At 43.4% G+C, this 21,805-nt stretch overlaps 1 pseudogene; it reads right to left on the bottom strand.

Moving 5' to 3' along the window:
- The window catches only part of LOC123993358, a 131,515-nt pseudogene extending 110,144 nt beyond the window's left edge, over positions 1-21,371 (bottom strand).
- Positions 21,372-21,805: the final 434 nt, after the last annotated feature.

Genomic DNA, 21,805 nt, shown 5'->3' with positions numbered 1-21,805 from the left:
CCTCCTACAGCCTCCTCCACGTCTCCTGATGTACTGGCCTGTCTCCTGGTAGCGCCTCCATGCTCTGGACACTACGCTGACAGACACAGCAAACCTTCCACAGCTCGCATTGATGTGCCATCCTGGATGAGCTGCACTACCTGAGCCACTTGTGTGGGTTGTAGACTCCATCTCATTCTACCACCAGAGTGAAAGCATCGCCAGCATTCAAAAGTGACCAAAACATCAGCCAGGAAGCATAGGAACTGAGAAGTGGTCTGTGGTCATCACCTGCAGAACCACTCTTTTACTGGGGGTGTCTTGCTAATTGCCTATAATTTCCACCTGTTGTCTATTCCATTTGCACAACAGCTTATGAAATTTATTGCCAATCAGTGTTGCTTCCTAAGTGGACAGTTTGATTGACTTGGAGTTACATTGGGTTGTTTAAGTGTTCCCTTTATTTTTTTGAGCAGTGTATTATACTGCCATCAAGTCAGCCATCACTCAATAAGATATCATACTGACACCAAACTGATACATACTGACACCAAATTCACTTTGTCCAACTCGTTTAGAAACCAGCCATCACATATTTCAGAGCCGGCCCAAAATTCACATAGAGCCTTCTGTTAAAACCAATCTTGCTGCGGTCCAGTTCTGGCATTATGTGTAGGCCTAGCTGAGGCGACCCCGAATCCCGAGTTACGACTCAATTGGTCATTCGGAGCCCGAGCAGCGACCTTAAATAGTGCTGAAAATGAACTTTTTCCGGAAGTTGCTAAGTGGTCCCAGAAATAGCTATCGGACCGAAACTTTAGGGTCTGTTTCTATGAGCCGAGGCAGATTCAGTGCACCTAGTCTTGTGATTGAGACTTTTCTAAGTGTCATCATTTTCGCGACGTTAAAAATGTATTTAATGTATTGCAAATGGACGAGTCTGTTTCTCGGCCTGAGAACCTTCTAGAGCGACATAACTCACTCTGCACTACCGACTTAAGCCATAGAACAGGTTTATAAAGTTTCAGGGCTCTAGGTCTGACAGTTATTTGATGGTTCGAACGGAGGTAACTACTGCAGGCTCTGTGTGTCTGTAAGCCCCACAATGTGTCATTTCACATTGACTGTGTGTGTGTGTGAGAACAGAAACTCACAGAAATCACATAGAGCTCCGAAACCCGTCTTAACAGATTTCGACCTTTAATCCCAGAAAAGGGGCATTAACTCAAAGAGCATGAGGCCTCGAGGCCATCTTGTTTCTGGGCTAAAACTACACCCCCATTCTCCTCGAGGGGGCTGTAGTGGAGCAATTTGAGAGATTCAAGTTCCTTGGTGTCCACATCACCAACAAACTAACATGGTCCAAGCACACCAAGACAGTCGTGAAGAGGGCACGACAAAACCTGTTCCCCTCAGGAGAAGCAAAAGATTTGGCATGGGTCCTCAGATCCTCAAAAGGTTCTACAGCTGCACCATCGAGAGCATGGTTGCATCACTGCCTGGTATGGCAACTGCTCGGCCTCCGACCGCAAGGCACTACAGAGGGTGGTGCGTATGGCCCAGTACTTCACTGGGGCCAAGCTTCCTGCCACTCAGGACCTCTATACCAGGTGGTGTCAGAGTAAGGCCCTAAAAATTGTCAAAGACTCCAGCCACCCTAGTCATAGACTGCTCTCTCTGCTACCGCATGGCAAGGGGTACCGGAGTGTCAAGTCTAGGTCCAAGAGGCTTCTAAACAGCTTCTACCCACAAACCACAAGACTCCTGAACACCTAATCAAATGGCTAGCCAGACTATATGCATTGCCCCCCTCCTCCCCCCCTTTACACCGCTGCTGCCCTCCGTTGTTATCATCTATGCAGTCACTAATAACTCTACCTACATGTAAATATTACCTTAACAAACCAGTGACTTGACTCTGTACTGGTACCCCCTTGTGTATATAGTCTCACTATTGTTATTTTACTGCTGCTCTTTAATTACTTGTTACTTTTATTTCTGATTCTTATGCATATATTTTAAACTGCATTGTTGGTTAGGGGCTCGTAAGTAAGCATTTCAATGTAAGGTCTACACCTGTTGTATTCGGCGCATTGTGACTAATAAAATGTGATTGGAATTGATTCCTTGGACTTCATGGTATAGTTTCTGCTCTGACATGCACTGTCAACTGTGGGACCTTATATAGAAAGGTGCGTTTCTTTCCCCCATTTCGTTGCGTTTGCGTACGCTTAATAAATGTTTTGCAACAGAATCGTCAGAATGAATACGCCCCTGATCACCCGCACACATAGTTCATTTACATAGCAGCCACATACAGCATAATCACTTTGATCGTTGTGTAATTCCATCTCACGTCGCAATTCCTGCTCTCCTCCTCTCACCCTTTCCCTTGGCTTTTTGGACTTCAGTGGACAACACATCAGTTGTGACCAGGCAAAACAACCTTTCCAAGCCAAACCTTCATATCATAACTACTAACCGCTTCACAGCCTACATCGTTGGCACCATATTAGCTAACATCATCGTCAACATACATTGCCTTGCGAAAGTATTCGGCCCCCTTGAACTTTGCGACCTTTTGCCACATTTCAGGCTTCAAACATTAAAATATAAAACTGTATTTTTTGTGAAGAATCAACAACAAGTGGGACTCAATCATGAAGTGGAACAACATTTATTGGATATTTCAAACTTTAACAAATCAAAAACTGAAAAATTGGGCGTGCAAAATTATTCAGCCCCTTTACTTTCAGTGCAGCAAACTCTCTCCAGAAGTTCAGTGAGGATCTCTGAATGATCCAATGTTGACCTAAATGACTAATGATGATAAATACAATCCACCTGTGTGTAATCAAGTCTCCGTATAAATGCACCTGCACTGTGATAGTCTCAGACGTCCGTTAAAAGCGCAGAGAGCATCATGAAGAACAAGGAACACACCAGGCAGGTCCGAGATACTGTTGTGAAGAAGTTTAAAGTCGGATTTGGATACAAAAATATTTCCCAAGCTTTAAACATCCCAAGGAGCACTGTGCAAGCGATAATATTGAAATGGAAGGAGTATCAGACCACTGCAAATCTACCAAGACCTGGCCGTCCCCTCTAAACTTTCAGCTCATACAAGGAGAAGACTGATCAGAGATTCAGCCAAGAGGCCCATGATCACTCTGGATGAACTGCAGAGATCTACAGCTGAGGTGGGAGACTCTGTCCATAGGACAACAATCAGTCGTATTGTCACGCCTTGGTCATTGTATTTTGTGTTTTTGGTATATGTTTGGGTAGGCCAGGGTGTGACATGGGTTTATATGTTTTGTTTCGTATTGGGGTTTGTATTAATTGGGATTGTGTATGATTAGGGGTGTGTCTAGTTAGGCTTGGCTGCCTGAGGCGATTCTCTATTGGAGTCAGGTGATTCTTGTGGTCTCGGATTGGGAACCGTATTTAGGTAGCCTGAGTTCGCTTTGTATTTTGTGGGTGTTTGTACCTGTCTCTGTGTAGTAGTCACCAGATAGGCTGTAATTAGTTTCACGTTTCGTTTGTTGTTTTCGTATTTCAGTTATCTCATGTACCGTTTTCATTCATTAAAGTCATGAGTAACCTACACGCTGCATTTCGGTCTGACTCTCTTCTTACAACAGACGAACGTCGTTACAGAAACACCCACCACCACTCACAGACCGAGCAGCGTGTGAACTGGCAGGATCTAAAGGAGGACGTTATGGACGGTAGAGGCATGGATTATACGACGTGGGAAGAAATCGACAGGTGGGCGGCCGACCCAGAGCGAGTGCAGGAGCCCGCCTGGGATTCGCTTCAGCAGTGCGAAGAGGGCTACAGGCTAATGGAGTCAAAAAGGAAAACACGGCGACGCAGAGCGAAAACCGAAAGTAACGGGGGAGAGCGCAGAGAGAGAGTGGCTGAGTCAGGAGTCAGACCTGAGCCTACTCTCCCTGTTAATCGTGAAGAGCAGTTGCAGTGGGAGAGGCTGCACCACTTGGAGATTTGGACATGGGAGGAGGAATTAGACGGAAAAGGACCCTGGGCGCAGCCGGGAGAATATCGCCGTCCCAAGGAGGAAATAGAAGCAGCTAAAGCGGAGAGGCGCAGGTATGAGGAGGCAGCACGGTGACGCGGTTGGAAGCCGGAAAAACAGCCCAAAAAAATTATTGGGGGGGGCTAGAAGGGAGAATAGTTAAGCCAGGTAGGAGACCTGCGCAAACTCCCTGTGCTCACCGTTGGGCTAGAGAGACCGGGCAGGCACCGTGTTATGCTATGGAGCGCACAGTGTTTCCAGTGCGGGTGCAGAGCCAGCTGCGGCACATACCAGTCCTTTCTATTGGCCGGGCTAGAGTGGGCATCGAGCCAGGTAAGTTTGGGCAGGCTTGGTGCTCAAGAGCTCCAGTGCGCCTGCACGGTCCGGTCTATCCAGAGCCACCTCTACACACCAGTCCTCCGGTAGCAGCTCCCCGCACCAGGTTTCCTGTGCGTGTCCTTGATCCAGTACCACCAGTTCCAGCACCACGCACCAGGCCTCCAGTGCGCCTCGCCTGTTCAGCGCAGCCAGCGCTTTTCTCCTCTCCTGCGCTGTTGGAGTCTCCCGCCTGTTTAGCACAGCCAGAGCCTTTCTCCTCTCCTGCGCTGCTGGAGTCTCCTGTCTGTCCAGCGCCACCAGTGCTCCCAGTCTGCCCAGTGCTCCCAGTCTGCCCAGCGCCGCCAGTCTGCCCAGCGCCGCCAGTCTGCCCAGCGCCGCCAGTCTGCCCAGCGCCGCCAGCCTGCCCAGCGCCGCCAGTCTGCCCAGCGCCGCCAGTGCTCCCAGTCTGCCCAGCGCGGCCAGTGCTCCCAGTCTGCCCAGCGCGGCCAGTGCTCCCAGTCTGCCCAGCGCGGCCAGTGCTCCCAGTCTGCCCAGCGCGGCCAGTGCTCCCAGTCTGCCCAGCGCGGCCAGTGCTCCCAGTCTGCCCAGCGCGGCCAGTGCTCCCAGTCTGCCCAGCGCGGCCAGTGCTCCCAGTCTGCCCAGCGCGGCCAGTGCTCCCAGTCTGCCCAGCGCGGCCAGTGCTCCCAGTCTGCCCAGCGCGGCCGGAGTCTCCAGTCTGCCCAGCGCCGCCAGTGCTCCCAGTCTGCCCAGCGCCGCCAGTCTGCCCAGCGCCGCCAGTCAGCCCAGCGCTGCCCGACAACCAGTCTCTTCCAGATCTGCTCGACAACCAGTCTCTTCCAGATCTGCTCGACAACCAGTCTCTTCCAGATCTGCTCGACAACCAGTCTCTTCCAGATCTGCTCGACAACCAGTCTCTTCCAGATCTGCTCGACAACCAGTCTCTTCCAGATCTGCTCGACAACCAGTCTCTTCCAGATCTGCCAGCCAGCCAGGATTTACCGGAGCCTACTACCTGCCTGAGCTGCCCCTCTGTCCCGGGCTGCCCCTCTGTCCCGGGCTGCCCCTCTGTCCCGGGCTGCCCCTCTGTCCCGGGCTGCCCCTCTGTCCCGGGCTGCCCCTCAGTTATGTGGGGATCTGGGTGAGGACTATTAGGCCATGGTCGGCGGAGAAGGTGGATTATCCCAGGACGCGAAGGGGAGGAAATAGGACATTAATGGAGTGGGGTCCATGTCCCGAGCCAGAACCGCCACCATGGACAGACGCCCACCCGGACCCTCCCTATGCCCTTGAGGTGCGTCCGGGAGTCCGCACCTTAGGGGGGGTTCTGTCACGCCTTGGTCATTGTATTTTGTGTTTTTGGTATATTTTTGGGTAGGCCAGGGTGTGACATGGGTTTATATGTTTTGTTTCGTATTGGGGTTTGTATTAATTGGGATTGTGTATGATTAGGGGTGTGTCTAGTTAGGCTTGGCTGCCTGAGGCGATTCTCAATTGGAGTCAGGTGATTCTTGTTGTCTCGGATTGGGAACCGTATTTAGGTAGCCTGAGTTCGCTTTGTATTTTGTGGGTGTTTGTACCTGTCTCTGTGTAGTAGTCACCAGATAGGCTGTAATTAGTTTCACGTTTCGTCTGTTGTTTTTGTATTTAAGTTATCTCATGTACCGTTTTCATTCATTAAAGTCATGAGTAACCTACACGCTGTATTTCGGTCTGACTCTCTTCTTACAACAGACGAACGTCGTTACACGTATATTGCACAAATCTGGCCTTTATGGAAGAGTGGCAAGAAGAAAGCCATTTCTTAAAGATATCCGTAAAAAGTGTCGTTTAAAGTTTGCCACAAGCCACCTGGGAGACACACCAAACATGTGGAAGAAGGTGCTCTGGTCAGATGAAACCAAAATTGAACTTTTTGGCAACAATGCAAAACGTTATGTTTGGCGTAAAAGCAACACAGCTGTGTTCATCCTGAACACACCATCCCCACTGTCAAACATGGTGGTGGCAGCATCATGGTTTGGGCCTGCTGTTCTTCAGCAGGGACAGGGAAGATGGTTAAAATTGATGGGAAGATGGATGGAGCCAAATACAGGACCATTCTGGAAGAAAACCTGATGGAGTCTGCAAAAGACCTGAGACTGGGACGGAGAGTTGTCTTCCAACAAGACAATGATCCATAACATAAAGCAAAATCTACAATGGAATGGTTAAAAAATAAACATATCCAGGTGTTAGAATGGCCAAGTCAAAGTCCAGACCTGAATCCAATCAAGAATCTGTGGAAAGAACTGAAAACTGCTGTTCACAAATATTCTCCATCCAACCTCACTGAGCTCGAGCTGTTTTGATGTGCAAAACTGATAGAGACCTACCCCAAGCGACTTACAGCTGTAATCGCAGCAAAAGGTGGCGTTACAAAGTATTAACTTAAGGGGGCTGAATAATTCTGCATGCCCAATTTTTAAGTTTTTGATTTGTTAAAGTCTGAAATATCCAATAAATGTTGTTCCACCTCATGATTGTGTCCCACTTGTTGTTGATTCTTCAAAAAAAATACAGTTTTATATCTTTATGTTTGAAGCCTGAAATGTGGCAAAAGGTCGCAAAGTTCAAGGGGGCCCAATACTTTCGCAAGGCACTGTACCTACGAGAACTAACGCGTTAGTAAACCCACAATCCAATCCATGTGTACAATCACGCAATACAGCAAGAAATTTAGCAGTTACACCGGCGGGTCCCGGTGGCATTAAATTAATACAACCGAAAGCTCACCTTGACTTGGAAGAGTTGCAGTGTTGGATAGCCTTAGCCAGCTAGCTAACATAAATACCATTCCTCTCTGTTTGAGTCAGGTTGTTGAGTTGGCTAAATTAGCTAGCGAAGTACTGTAAGTGAAAGGTTAACTAAGAATAAAAAAATACAACAAAATATAGCTAGCTCTCTCTCTCTATGCTGCTTGTCCATATTTTTTGAAAACATTCATTTGTTCAAAACTTTTCAACTATAGTCTTTCTCTCTCATTGAGTCAACTACCCACCACACTTTATGCACTGCAGTGCTAGCTATCTGTAGCTTATGCTTTCATTCTCTGATTCTTTGATTGGATGGACAACATATCAGTTCATGCTGAAAGAGCTCCGATAGGTTGGAGGCCAGCCTACCGGAAGTCGTTATAACTACTGTCTAAGTCTATGGAAGGGGATGAGAACCATGAGCCTCCTAGGATTGTATTGAAGTTAATGTGGCCAGAAGATGCTGTTGAGGCTACTGTAGACCTTAATTGCAAAACAGTGGGTTTTAATCAGTTATTTGGTGACGTGAATATACTTTTGTAATGTTTCACTATTTACATTGGTCCTCCCCTTCCTCCTCTGAGGAGCCTACACTGCTTTCTACCAACATTTTCAGTGGTTATTTTTCAGAGCTTGTCTATAAATATTACTGTCAGTGACCATGTGATTTGATTGCAACCACTTGTAATGTAAGGACTGGGTGACATTGTTATCAGCAGCCCACTGATAAGCACATGGTGTTACCATTGCTGAACTGACTACTGCTGTGGTGTCTGTCTTCATCTATCACTCCCAGACAACAACTACTTTCTCTCTCACCCTCTCTGCGCATCACTCACTCTCTCTCTCCCAGACAACCGCTACTTTCTCTCTTTCCCCTTCTCTCTCCTCACTTCTGACACCAATGTAGCAAATGGTGTAAAAAGCCAACACCCTACGCATCTCGCCAATAGGCTTAACCACTTGGTGAGAATTGTAACGTGGCTCATATAAGTGGGGATTGCTACAGTATTTTGTGCATTATGTGAGATGTATAGAGTATTTGTAAAGGCATACAACTGGTATCCGGTTTACATATTTCTGTATTGTATACAGTTTGACTGATAAAGTGAAGCAGGCCTTTCTCTAAGTTTCTCACCTCCTCCGCATCCTCAGCACTGGCCTTCTTCACACCGTTCTGTGTTGTGTTCAGTTGCAGGGTCACCTTGTAACATTCTTGGATATCTGCAAGGAATTAAGTAAACAACAAGTCATAGAAATAAAGTCCATGGTCCCCCGGGATATGAGTACTTGAATGACAATCCATAAAAATATCCCATAGATAATGTATCATTAAAACACTGAATGTTGCTTGTTTTCTTCAGTGTGCATCTTTTCACTACTATGCAGTTAAGTTTCCTTAATGTTGTTGTATGACTCAAATCCTGACTGGAGAGTTGATCATTAAGTCAATGTCCAAACAGCACCAACTTCAATAACAAGTTATCCTTTGTATAGTCTAATAGAGATCAGCACTCTGCCTCCTATGTAAATGAGTTTAGCCTAAATTAGATGAGATGGGGTTTTTGTGGAGAAATCTATCTGAACGAAGGGCATAGAATGAAGATGTTGGACTGTCTGTCTATGGCCTATAACTACAGTGCCTTCAGAAAATACTCATACCCCAGCACTTTCCAAATGTTGTTGTGTTACAGCTTGAATTTAAAATGTATTAAATATAGCATGGTGAAGTTAATAATTACACTTTCGATGGTGTATCAATACATCCAGTCGCTACAAAGATACAGGCGTCCTTCCTAACTCAGTTGCCGGAGAGGAAGGAAACCGCTCAGGGATTTTTCACCATGAAGCCAATGGTGACTTTAAAACAGTTTAGTTTTTTCCTATCACAGCCATTCAACTCTGAGGAAGGATCAACAAAATACTAACCTAATTGACTGAGTGAAAAGAAGGAAGTACAGATTAAAAATATTCCAAAACATGCATCCTGTTTGCAACAAGGCACTAAACAAAATGCTAACAAATGTGGCAAAGCAATTCATTTTTTTGGCCTAAATACAGAGTGTTATGTTTGTGGCAAATCCAATAAAACACATTACTGAGTACCATTTGCCATATTTTCACACTTAGCAGTGACTGCATCATGTTATGGGTATGCTTGTAATCATTAAGGACTGGGGAGTTTTTCAGGATAAAAAAGTATGGAATGGAGCTAAGCACAGGCAAAATCATACAGAAAAACCTGGTTCAGTTAGCTTTACACCATAGAGACGAATTCACCTTTCAGTAGGACAATAAGCTAAAACACAAGGCAAAGTCTACACTGGAGTTGCTTACCAAGAAGACAGTGAATGTTCCTGAGTGGCCCGAGTTACAGTTGTGACTTAAATCTACTTGAAAATCTATGGCACGACCTGAAAATGGTTATCTAGCAATGATCAACAACAAGTTTTACAGATCTTGAAGAATTTTCAAAAGAATAATAGGCAAATTTTGCACACCCAGGTTTGGAAAGCTCTTAGAGACTTACCCAGAAACTCACAGCTGTAATCGCTGCCAAAGGTGCTTCTACAAAGTATTGACTCAGGGGTGTGAATACTTATGTAAATTAAATATTTCTGTATTTCATTTTCAATACATTTGCAAAACTTTCTAAAAATATTTTCACTTTGTCATTATGGGTTATTATTTGTAGGGAAAAATATTTAATACATTTTGAATTCAGGCTGTAACACAAAAAAATGCGGAATAAGTCAAGGGGTAAGAATACTTTCTGAAGGCACTGTAGGTGTTAGATCACATGGTCTGGAAAAACTACTGGCTTTACCTCTATAACATAAGAGAAGGATGAGTCCAAGTTCTCTGTCAGTCCATCACCACTAGGCCATGCTGTTTTCCCACTGTGGCCAGCTCTATACCACCGTGGCCAGCTCTGCCAGCTCTCATCCTCCCAAATCCTGCTCACTCCCCTACAATTACCTCCGGCCCATCGCCTTCCCTTTCTCAACTCATCCTCCTTCTTTAATTGAGTTTCTTAAACATTGATTCCCCCTCCCTCTCCCCCTCTTGTCTCCCTTCATTACATCTCAGGTCATTAAAGAGATTCTCCAGTACTTTGTATACTTTTTAGCCAGTAGTTGAAAGTAACGCTCACAAGCGTCCCCGAAAATTACATACTACGTCACATATGTGTACCATGTAATTGCTCTCTCACTCTCGCTCTGCTGTTTGTGCATCTTGCTAGCTGTCACTCAAATGTTGAGGGACTGAAGCTCATTGGCTAGAACTCGAATTGCTAGGGGGCTGGCCCACATTCCATAAGAATTGTCACTTTCAAACTAGAGATTTCGTGGCTAAGACAGTAATTCTGCTCATAGATTATGCATGTTTTAACCACACATTGACACATCCAGCCCAATGCAGGAGGTTTAAAAAAATACTTAGTAGTCGACAATGTTCTGGAGCATGTCTTTAAGCTGCTGTGTCTTGTGGTCACCTATTGACTGGCAGCCACTTGATGAGAATACAGGGAGACATTGATGCTGATGTCACACACTGGCCCTCTTGCTGAACTATAGACATAAAGAGGTCGCTGTTCTCTTAAGAGCTCGGCTATGCTACAACTTTCTTAGGTTCAATGTCAGGACACAGTGATGGAAACAAATGTGTAGAAAGATCATCATGTACTTGAAATGTATTATTGTGTGCACAAATATCTGTGTGAAGGAGTAAAGGCACTGTATGTACCGGTAAGTCCTCAGTGAGTGTGTGTGTATGTGGTCGGTGTATCCCAACAGGGTGGAGTGGGAACAAATGTGGAAGAAGGGGGCATGTGACTCATCACTGTATAAGAGTGTCTGCGTGTGTAGGAGTGGAGCCGTCTGTAGGCAAAGCGTTTTGCAGCCCAGCTGGTTAGAGGCCCGCACACACACATACACACAATTATATAGTCCTGTGATTTTACAATGTATTATTTGGCTTTGTTATAAGAATTACCTTACAAAAAATGTGGAATGACATTTTCAGATGTGAAAGAGCTTAAACTACACACATAAAACTGTATTTTCACATGTATTCAATTTATAATTCACATGTTAACACCACATTTTCACATGTGAGGAGAATAACTTGTTGTTTTCACCTCACATTTGAATTGCAGTTTCACATGTTAAAAATGTGTAAATGGGATATGCAGCTTCACATGAAAAATATTAACACGTGAAAATCTCACTTTAACAAATTGGAATTGCATTTTCACATGTGAAAATCATTTGAAGTTTCTTATGTAAACAAGCTCCACATTTGAAAATCTCACTTTCGCATGTGGAATTTCAAGTTCACATGTGAAAATCAATTGCATGAAAATGGAATTTTGGGCAACTAGGAGCGTTTGCTTGGATGGTTGGGGGTGGCAGGTAGCCTGGCGGTTGGGAGCGTTGGGCCAGTAGCCGAGAGGTCTACACATGTGAAAAGATGGTGTTAACATGTTGCAGAAACAATGTTTTCACTGGTGGAATAAGGGTGACCACATCTAAAAATATAAAATGCCGGACAAGGGTGCGATTTTGCGCGACATTCACGGAACAGTGGACAGAATAAATGTTTTGGGGGCAGGATAATGGATCATGTTCAAATGGAAATGGCATAGTTCTGCTGTACGAAGGTCACTGCCTGTTAAACCTATTTTATAGAGTAATAGTATTATTATATGGTGCAATCCTTTAGTGAGTGAGTTACTTTTGTGCCATTAATATCAAGCAAATCTTATGAAGTCAAGAACAACATTTGTAGTATTGCAAACAAAAATAATGATATTGAAAGCAAACCATCAACCCAAAATTATTGATAACAAAACAAAATTTTGCATGGAAATAATTTTGAAATGTGAGAACAAATGATAACATGATTAAATATACAAGTCTCCCTCTTTTGGTTACGTTACCCTGGCCTTTGCATTCAATGCAACTTCTGACATTCATTCCAGCAACATAGCACCCTGTATCCCACTGCTGGTTTGCCTCTGAAGCTAAGCAAGGCCGGTCCTCGCTGGTCCCTGGATAGGAAACAAGACATAGCTGGAAGTGCTAAAAAAATAATTAAAAAGTGAAAAATAAAACATGTACAACAAAGAAAAAGTGGGAATTTTTTTCCTTCATGATTGAAAAGTTAAAAATTAACGTGTGAAACTTCTGAAAACCACGTTCTGAAAACCACGTGTCCACTTATCTAAACATAAAAATAAAAAAAATGTTGAATCATGTGATATTTTTCATGTGATTTGTTCACACGTGTGTTGTATTCACACATGACTTTTTCATGTATTTTTTTGTAAAGGTTGTACAAACAATGCAAACACATAACTTGTCCTGATTACTTGTCCAAAGTAATTCAGAGAAAAAGTCTTGCATAAGTATTATCATACTTGTGTAAATTGTTAAATGTATGTGAAATTACTCTGTGTGTGTGTGTGTGTGTGTGTGTGTGTGTGTGTGTGTGTGTGTGTGTGTGTGTGTGTGTGTGTGTGTGTGTGTGTGTGTGTGTGTGTGTGTGTGTGTGTGTGTGTGTGTGTGTTATAGGGAGTATGGAATACACCGACGTTAGACCTCCCTCTATTTGCAGCAGACCTATTCAAGTGTACTGGAGTCCTCTTTCCACTCATAGCCTGTTCTGGATGAATAAGCCCAAAAATAATTTGCTCCAGAGTGTTTTCCATGGGATAACAATAAGCGACAGACAGACAGACAGACACTCCGCTCACTACAATCTACATTCAGCAAAAATTGGGTCTGAATTAAAGCCACCCCCCCATAATCTCCTGCTCCACCATTTGTGAGAGTGTTGTGTATAACCAACTTCCTGCATGTTTGCATGTTGGGGAACAAAGATATGAGTCCTCAGTCAAGGCAAACTTTGTTCATGATTGTGCAACCATGCAGACATCCAATCAAGTGCTCAGCTCTCCAACTTCCTACAGTGCATTCCAGGCAAGGGGACTCCCATTCATTCACACATCAAATACTGTTCAATGCTGCTCACAACTGAACTCATGAACACTTTTTGCACCAGTCATGCCTGTTGTCATTCACGATCACCATACCTTATTTAACATTGTGCCAATGCTGTTAATTTACAAATGTTCCCACTGTGGCAGAGCATACAGTAGCAATACAATTGCAACAACACAAATACAGCCAGTGCAAAAATACCCCCACCACTACAACAATGACACTACAACAAGTAGCCTAAGCAAAGCCCTTCTACCTATTTTCAAATAGGTACTGTACAAAAGGTACAGTAGCGACAGTAGCAACACAAAAATCCCAAACTTCCCCAGTTCACACGAATCCCGGCCCATGAATGCAAACAACAGAGAGCATCTGGTAGTTACCCCGTATTCCCATTAGCTGTGGAAACGTTCAGCACCTCCCCTGTGCCTAGGCTGATGATTAAAACCACATGTTGAGTAGAGAATCCGGCCTCGTTTGACCCTGCTCTGCCCCTGCACCTGAGACACTCTCTCTCACACAGACTCTCTCGGCTATATCCTCAGATCAGTCACGCAGGCCATGAGAAACAGGGGGTGAGGATGACACGGCACGGCAGCCATGAGCTGTTTGTTTTTACATCTACATAACTCTACCATACCTCCAGCCCCAGCCTTTTGCTGCACATTCCTGCCCTGGGATCCAGACTCTTCTGTATGGAATGCTTAGAACCCTGATCCCCTTCACTGCAGCCCAACCTACTCTTTAGTATATCAGACCTAAACTGTTGGGATAGTCATACACCCCCTATGTATTTATTTGGACAGGGAAGCTAAAACTTATAATTTGGCGATATACTCCAGCATTTTGGATTTGAGATCAAATGTTTTACATGACAATAAGTCGGGCGCTGACGATGTGGATGTCAATTAAAGCAGCCCACTGCACCTCTCTGATTCAGAGAGATTGGGTTAAATATGGTAGGCACATTTCAGCTGAATGCAATCAGTTGTACAACTGACTAGGTATCCCCCTTTCTCTTTCCCTTTACAAAATGTCCTCTTTCCCTTTACAAAATTAGTTTAAATTCATACATATCGGTTTAACCATTTAGAAATGCACTTTATTTATCTAGTGCCCCCCATAAATGTCATAAATATTTGTAAAAGTTAGTTTGTGGAATTTCTGTCCTTAAAGCATTTGAGACAATCAGTTGTGTTGTGACAAGGTAGGGGTGGTATAAAGAAGATAGCCCTATTTGGGGGCACCGGTTAGTCGAGGTAATTGAGGTAATATGTAAACGTAAGTAGAGATAAAGTGACTGTGCATAAATTATAAACAGAGAGTAGCAGCAGTGTAACAGAGGGGTCTGGGTAGCCATTTGATTAGCTGTTCAGGAGTCTTATGGCTTGGGGGTAGAAGCTGTTAAGAAGCCTTTTGGATTTAGACTGGACGCTCCGGTACCGCTTGCTGTGCGATAGCAGATAGAACAGCCAATGACTAGGGTGGCTGGAGTCTTTGACAATTTTTAGGGCCTTCCTCTGACACTGCCTGGTATAGAAGTCCTGGATGGTAGGAAGCTTGGCCCCAGTGATGTACTGGGCTGTACGCACCACCCCCTGTAGTGCCTTGCAGCCGGAGGCCGAGCAGTTGCCATACCAGGCAGTGATGCAACCAGTCAGGACGCTCTCGGTGGTGCAGCTGTAGAACCTTTTGAGGATTGGAGGAACCATGCCATATATTTTCAGTCTCCTGAGGGGGAATATGCTTTTTTGTGCCCTCTTCACGACTGTCTTGGTGTGCTTGGACCATGTTAGTTTGTTGGTGATGTGGACACCAAGGAACTTGAAGCTCTCAACCTTCTCCACTACAGCCCCCTCGATGAGAATGGGGGCGTGCTTGGTCCTCCTTTTCCTGTAGTCCACAATCACTCCTTTGTCTTGATCACGTTGAGGGAGAGGTTGTTGTCCTGGCACCACACGGCCAGGTCTCTGACCTCCTCCCTATAGGGTGTCTCGTATTTGTCGGTGATGAGGGCTACTACTGTTGTGTCATCGGCAAACTTGATGATGGTATTGGAGTTGTGGCAGACCATGCTGTCATGAGTGAACAGAGAGTACAGGAGGGGACTGAGCACCGTGTTGAGGATCAGCGCGGCGGATGTGTTGTAAGAAAGTCCAGGATCCAGTTACAGGGGGAGGTGTTTAGTCCCAGGGGCCTTAGCTTAGTGATGAGCTTTGAGGGGACTATGGTGTTGAATGCTGAGCTGTAGTCAATGAATAGCATTCTCACATAGGTATTCCTTTTGTCCAGGTAGGAAAGAGCCGTGTTGAGTGCAATAGAGATTGCATAATTTGTGGTCTTTTGGGGCAGTATGCAAATTGGAGTGGGTCTAGGGTTTCTGGGATAATGGAACATTATCTGAACATTTCAAGAACTCGTGCAGACGCAAAAACCATCAAGCACTATGATGAAAATGGCTCTCATGGGGACTGCCACAGGAAAGGAAGACCCAGAGTTACCTCTGCTGCAGAGGACATGTTCATTAGAGTTAACTGCACCTCAGATTGCAGCCCACATAAGCGCTTCATAGAGTTCAAGTAACAGACACATCTCAACATCAACTGTTCAGAGGAGACTGTGTGAATCAGGCCTTCATGGTTGAATTGCTGCAAAGAAACTACTACTAAAGGACACCAATAAGAAGAAGAGACTTGCTTGGATGAAGAAAGCAATGGACAATAGACCGGTGGAAATCTGTCCTTTGGTCTGATGAGTCCAAATTTAAAATGTTTGGTCCCAATGGCTGTGTGTTTGTGAGACGCTGAGTAGGTAAACTGATGATCTCCGCATGTGTGGTTCCCACCGTGAAGCATGGAGGAGGAAGTGTGATCGTTTGGGGGTGATTTGCTGATGACACTGTCAGCGATTTATTTAGAATTCAAGGCACACTTAACCAGCATGGCTACCATAGCATTCTGCAGAGATACGCCATCTCATCTGGTTTGCCCTCAGGCCAGACAAAATTGATTCACTTTTAAACAGATTTTCCCCCCAGAAAAGTGAGGCGAGCGAGCGAGAAAAAAAAAAGAAAAAAAAGTCATGAATTGGATAAGGAATAACAGTACTACCACAGTGTGCTAGACACTTGTGCAGGCTCTAGGCCTCACGTGAGCTTCAAGAGTTATATTATTCCATTCTAAAACCTACACTATTCCTCTTTAAAAGAATGCAGATGTTACAATGTTGTTATAACCATGAGAAATTCAACACAATGGGAGGTATAACTTGTGACAGGTTCTTTATTCCTGTTAAAAAAGTGCAATCCAATCTCGTAATTCAATGTGATGTATATATAGGGTAATAAAGTTGACTATTTAAAACCAATTCTAATTCAAGAATGACTGACAATAAATAATTGTAATAAAATTAAAATGTTGTATAATAATGAGTTCATTACCTGAGGATCTAAATGACGCCGAATGAGATGGCTGGCTTTTTATGAGCTCTTAACTAATTCTGCTATTGTGTGTGTTTTTTCACGTTATTTGAAACTTATTTTGTACATAATGTTCTGCCACCGTCTCTTATGACTGAAAAGAGATTCTGGATATCAGGACAACGTACAATCATTGGATAGCAAAATAGACGAGCTAAAATCTTAAGTGTCAACGAGTCGTGGCTGAACGATGACAGGGATAAAATACAGATGGCGGGGTTTACGCTGCACAGGCAAGACAGAACAGCTGCCTCCGGTAAGACAAGTGTGGCAGTCTGTGTATATTCATAAACAACAGCTGGTGCACAAAATCTAACATTAAGGAAGTCTCAAGGTTTGCTCGCCTGAGGTAGAGTATCTCATGATAAGCTGTAGACCACACTATTTACCACCACAAACCGATGCTGGCACTAAGTCCGCACTCAATGAGCTATATAAGGCAATAAGCAAACAGGAAAACGCTCATCCAGAGGCGGTGCACCTAGTACTTAGTACCTAGTAATACTTATTTTCCACCATAATTTGCAAATAAATTCATTAAAAATCCTACAATGTGATTTTCTGGACTTTTTCTGGATTTTTCTCACTTTCTCACTACACTCCCCACTGTACATAAATAGTAGGAATTTGCTCTGGCTTCAGCCATGACAGCATGAGAGAGAAATGAAACATCTGCACATCACCTGAGGGTGCGAGCATGTGTGTTTCACTGTCCAACCGGAGGATCGAACATTATCTGAGTGTGTGATCTGAAGCTGTTTGGTTTCTTGTACATCAACTTGAGAAATCCTCAAGGGAGGGGCATCCATTTTCAACTTTGTCCGTCCTTAGTGGGACGATCATTTGTTTTTCAACAGGACAATGACCCAACACACCTCCAGGCTGTGTAAGGGCTATTTGACCAAGGAGAGTGATGGCGTGCTAATTCAGATGACCTGGCCTCCACAATCACCCAACCTCAACCCAATTGAGATGGTTGGGGATGAGTTGGACCGCATAGTGAAGGAAAAGCAGCCAACAATTGCTCAGTATAAGTGGGAACTCCTTCAAGACTGTGTATTCCTCATGAAGCAGGTTGGGAGAATGCCAAGAGTGTGCAAAGTGGTCATCATGGAGAATGTAAAATATACTTTTTTTTTTAAATATTATTTTTTTTCATCATTTTGAGGTCTTCACTATTATTCGAGGGGGAAGCATTTTCACTTTTGGATAAATAGTGTGCCCAATTTCAACTTCCTGCTACTCATGCCAAGAATATAAGATATGCATACTATTAGTAGAAAACACTGAAGTTTCTAAAACTGTTTGAATCATGCCTGTGAGTATAACAGAACTTATGTAGAAGGCAAAACCCCAAGGACTAACCGTTCAGAATTTATTTTTGAGGTCTCTGTCTGTTCAAGGGGTTCTCATTGGGAAACGATATTTCTTTGGCACTTGTTTTCAGTTCTTACCGCTTCCACTGGATGTCACCAGTCTTTGTAATTTGGTTAAGGTTATTCCTTTGTGCAATGAAGAAGTACGGCCATCTTGGAAAAAGGTAACGCTCTTGAGAGTGCGCAAGACTTGAAAAGTAGCGTTAGTTTCCTCTCGTCCTCTATTGAAAACAGATAGACCCGTCTTTAATTTGATAGATTATTAATGTTTAAAAATACCTAAAGTTGTATTACAAAAAAAGTTTGAAATGTTTTGGCAAAGTTTACAGGCAACTTTTGAGATATTTTGTAGTGACGTTGTGCAATTTGGAAGCTGTTTTTTTCTGGATCAAATGCGCCAAATAAATGGACATTTTGGATATATGTGGACGGAATTAATCGACCAAAAGGACCAATTGCGCTGTTTATGGGACATATTGGAGTGCCAAAAAAAGAAGCTTGTTAAAGGTAAGGCATATTTTATATTTTATCTCTGCGTTTTGTGTAGCGCCTGCAGGGTTGAAATATGCTACACTCTTTGTTTACTGTTGTGCCATCATCAGATAATAGCTTCTTATGCTTTCGCCGAAAAGCCTTTTAAACATATGACATTTTGGCTGGATTCACAACGAGTGTAGCTTTAATTTACTGTCTTACATGTGTGATTTAATGAAAGTTTGATTTTTATACAATTTTTTTTTAATTTGCCGCATTTTCCCTGGCTTTTGGCCAAGTGGGACACAAGCATCCCCTATACCGTAAGAAATGTCACTGTCCAAATACATACGGAGGGGAGTATGTGGTTTACAAAGCCATCTTTTGAATACTGGATATATTGACCAACTCAACTGTAAGACAGATAGAGCAACATATCTTGTATTGTCTGTGTTGTGATTAACATAATTTCTAGTTAGACCACAGCAATAGTTTTGCTAATAGTACATTATCATCAATGTATTTGTTCAACTAGTTTGGACAGGCAGGCATCCACGTCTGGAGAGATCACTAATCAGGGTGGACAGCCTCCTCAGACTCCTCTTTTCTCTAGTCTTCAACCCTGCTCCATTGTCACCCATCCCCCATGGAGGCTCCAGAGCTCTGGGTAGAGCAGCAGTAGCGGCAAACCCACAGGCTAGCATCATTAAGGCATGGCCATGGTAATTAGAGGGGCCACTCAAGCATTGGTTAAATTGAACTCACTTGTCTCCTTTGCAGGGTAAAAAGACTGTGAAATGTAGCTTCACAGGAGCCCTAACTGCTTATTAAGGTATCGTTGCAATACACTCAAGAGTTAGTTTAGGTCATTGTTCCAGTTAGGAAATGATAGATGTGGTGAGGTCAAGCACATTCATAGTATTGAAAAAGCTATTGTGGACTGGTAACATCCTCTTTTTACACCTCATACAGTAGTGTTTTGGCTGCTGTGAGTGAACCATATCTAATAATAACTCTTTCTGTGAGATGATCCTGATCAAGTTAGGATGACATCAAACAGTGCAAATAAACGACTGAAAATATGTGTAACTGTATGACAAAGTAAAGAGGTTTGGACTGAGCTGTCTGATTGCCTGCGAGAGGGCTTTTGATCAGCCCCATAGATAGAGTGCATTGTGTCAATGGGCATGTTTAATATGATTTAATAGGATACAGCAAACCTTTTGAGAGGCCACTGAAAGGCCTCTTTCATGGGACTTAATTGAGAAATGTTTAGGCTCAGTTAACTTCCCACACAAATTAATATAGCCTAACCCGGGTTGTCTACATCCTGAAGCTTTGGCCAGAGGCAATATCAAGCCTATACCAAAAACAACTAGCGAGTCGCTAATTTTCTCATTAGAAAGATAATGAGCAGAGACATAAGTATAATAATAAAAATCTCTTGATGAGTTTTGTTACTAAATACACTAATTGATTTAGAATATAGTGATTTGAAAAATAATTTGCTTGTATTGTTGTGGGGCTGGACTGAGACTTCCCACTGGGCACACACTAGTTGAATCAACGTTGTTTCCACGTCATTTCAATATAATGACTTGAACCAACATGGAATAGACGTCTGTGCCCTGTGGGTTCATTATTCATAAAATAGTAATAGTGAAAGCCTCAATATGTGTATTTTCTGTGTCTTACCTAATAGTGCATGAAAGAGTTGGCTGCCGAAGATGGTGGAGACCTTCCCCACACTGGCCTTCAGGGCCTGTTCCTCTGGACTGGTCAGACTGTCCTGGTACTGTCTCAGCAGACCCACTGCCCTCTCGGTGTCTGACAACAGGGATGCTTCAAGTTAACACCCTCACCAAGACAGTCGTTGTGATGAAATGTTAAAAAACTGATCAGATGTAATGTGCACATGACCATTTTGGTCCTTGAAACAAGTGGCAATATTATTCTACCATAGCATAAAACAAGCCTAAATGCATGCTAGGAAAAGTCTCAAATTATGGTTTTATCGGGCACACTCATGTAATAGGCTATTGTACAATTGTCAGGCTCAAAGCACAAGGATAGAGTTGGTGCATAGTTTTGTTCATTGTTGAAGAGTTTCTCTAACTGTTGGTACTGCTATGGGCAGGGAAAGGGAGTAGTAGTCTTAAGTGTAGAATGCATGCGCGTGCACAGCTGTCTACCGAAACCAGGTGGGAGGTGTAGCGTAATTAGCAGCCTTGATGTGCCTCACTCGCTTTACTACAACTACCTACATTTTATTATGAGTAAACTAAACTACTTCTCTTACCATCGCAGTGTGAAAGTGCTCCATGCCAGTATATATGAATTCATGGAAACATACTTCCTGTTTTCATGACACTTCCAAAAATGTACAAGCTAACGTTAATTCGATTCTGGCTTGATAGTTGGCAACGAAGTGAGAGAGAAAAAACACGGATACGTCGCTGCAAGTTTCTACTTGTCAATACTTTTCGGCTATGACAGCGAATAAACCCAAATGTTCTAAAAACGGTATCGAATAAACGTTTGCGATAGTTTAAAACTTGTACACAAACAAAACATTTACGAAAACGTATGTAGGCACTTACCATATTTGTGGACCATGGTGTAAAGAAAAATGTTCTGAGGACAACTATTCGAGGCAAGCCGAAAACGAACGAAACAAACCAGAAAAAAAGATTTAACAGAGTTGATGTTTGCACCCCGTTATTCTCCCCACAATTTGGTTAATCCCGCATTTTGCCATTTTACTACCGAAACAGACACTCCCAAATTCGCACAACACTGAACTGTTACTGTAGCGGCAGCAGCTGTAATCCATTTTGCACGAGACGGGTCCGCAAGTTCTGTTGAAAAGTGAAAGTGTTTCTGGGTTACCCTCGGTACCCTCGATTAATTATCTGATAACTGTCGATGAGGATCTATAAACAGAAAATTCGTAATTAAATTTGTTTTTGTTTTTGGGGGGATACTTTTGCTAGACTTAAATAATTATCACCATCATCATCGCCGAAAAATATTTATACAATATTGTCGAAAAACAATCCCCTTTAGATCTTTTCATATAGCCAACTAAAAATATTCAATAGTTTGACACTTCGAATTTGACCGTCTCACAAAAAGTGGTTACACCTGCCATCTAGTGGTTGTAGAAGATAATTTCATATTTCCAAGGAGCCGCACCTTTAGCGATTGAACACATTCCAAGGTGTTACTGCATATTTTTTTATGCAGAGAATTCACACAGATACATAACTCATCATAAAACGTTTATTTCATTAACATATACACGTCAAATCTGGATTGGAAAA

The sequence above is a fragment of the Oncorhynchus gorbuscha genome, linkage group LG13 (assembly GCF_021184085.1).
Source record: "Oncorhynchus gorbuscha isolate QuinsamMale2020 ecotype Even-year linkage group LG13, OgorEven_v1.0, whole genome shotgun sequence".
Taxonomy (NCBI): domain Eukaryota; kingdom Metazoa; phylum Chordata; class Actinopteri; order Salmoniformes; family Salmonidae; genus Oncorhynchus; species Oncorhynchus gorbuscha.
The sequence above is the reverse complement of the archived record's forward strand: the minus strand, read 5'-3'. Positions and strand labels throughout refer to the sequence as shown.